Source organism: Tupaia chinensis, unplaced genomic scaffold, assembly GCF_000334495.1.
Source record: "Tupaia chinensis unplaced genomic scaffold, TupChi_1.0 Scaffold147500_1, whole genome shotgun sequence".
Taxonomy (NCBI): domain Eukaryota; kingdom Metazoa; phylum Chordata; class Mammalia; order Scandentia; family Tupaiidae; genus Tupaia; species Tupaia belangeri.
Window position 1 is genome coordinate 1,323,774 of NW_006207351.1, and position 1,228 is coordinate 1,325,001.

Sequence of the window (1,228 nt, forward strand, 5' to 3'; positions counted from 1 at the left end):
CGGGGGTGGCAGCGCCAGTCCGGCAGGGGCCCTGCTGTGGGTCGCTGCTCGAGGGTGGTGTCAGGGTCACAGCAGAGAAATGCAGAGGGCAGAGGGCGCTGCAGGAGGGGGACACGGCACACTGGCTCTCATCACCCCAAATCCCTGGCTCACCCGTGCTCACTGAGGCTGGGTGCTTCCTTTCTGTGGGTGTGGACAGTGGACAGTGTGTGCCCCGAGACGGCTGCCGCCAGAAGGGCGTCACTGCCCAAACGCCTTCACCCCCAATCTGCTCCCCAGACCCCTGACTTCCGAGTCGTGTGGCTGACCCCCGTGAGCAGCTGTTCACAGCCGGATGCACTCAGGGCTCCACCAGCAGCGGGGTTGCCCACACTGAGTGCTCCCCGTGGCTTGGCCCTCCTCGCCACAGGCCCCCGGTCGCTCTCAGGCACCCATGTATGGTGGCCGTGGGGACAGGTGCTCAATTCGGTGGGTAAATGCCAAGGGTCCACCTGCTGCATTGTTAACTCTGGTTTTCAAACCACATGAAGGTGATTCACCTCAACAGACAGAGGGGAAAGCAAACATGGGCTTCAGGGAGGGAGCTGCCCATGGGCGGGCCATGCTGGGCAGACAAATGGCAGTGGGAGGCCCACTGGAGGCCTCCCCTCCAGAACAAACAGGCTGAGCAGTGAGGCTGCACTGGCCGGGGGGGCAGACCGGGCCGGCCCCACCCCTGCCAGTCACGGGCCACGTGATGCTGGGCCCGGCCCTCCCTCCTCCGAGCTGCAGCTACCCTTTCTGAAGCACGAGGCAGTGGGTCAGCCCACCCCTGGGGTTCCTAGCTTCAACAGAGGAGACCTGGGGGGCAGAACAGCAGTTTGCTTCCTGGGATTGGGGTGCTCAGCTGCACCCTGCTAAGTGGGGACAGCACCGCTTTGTCTCTGATGGCTGGGGCGACTGGCACAGGCATGCAGGGACGGGCAGACCATGCGGTCACCCCGTGAAGGTGCAGGGAGGCCTGGCTCACGTGGCCAGGGCCTGCAGTCGGGACAAAGGTCTGAGAGCCCAGTGGCCCCCATGGCTTCCTGGGCAGCTGCAGAGTGGCCAGCCTGTACTGAGTCATGTGGGCTCTGCAAGACCAGAACCAGGCTCCTCCCAGCAAGGAGAGGCTCCGGGTGGGAGGCCCCAAGGGTGGACAGCAGCCGCCACCCCCCCCTCACTGTGCCCCATGGGCCTGTGGGGGCGG

At 65.4% G+C, this 1,228-nt stretch overlaps 1 protein-coding gene across 1 annotated transcript in view; it reads right to left on the reverse strand.

Annotated features, from left to right (window-relative positions):
• Positions 1–1,228, reverse strand: part of IQSEC1 (IQ motif and Sec7 domain ArfGEF 1) — a gene marked incomplete in the record, with an annotated part of 128,032 nt that overhangs the window by 19,918 nt on the left and 106,886 nt on the right.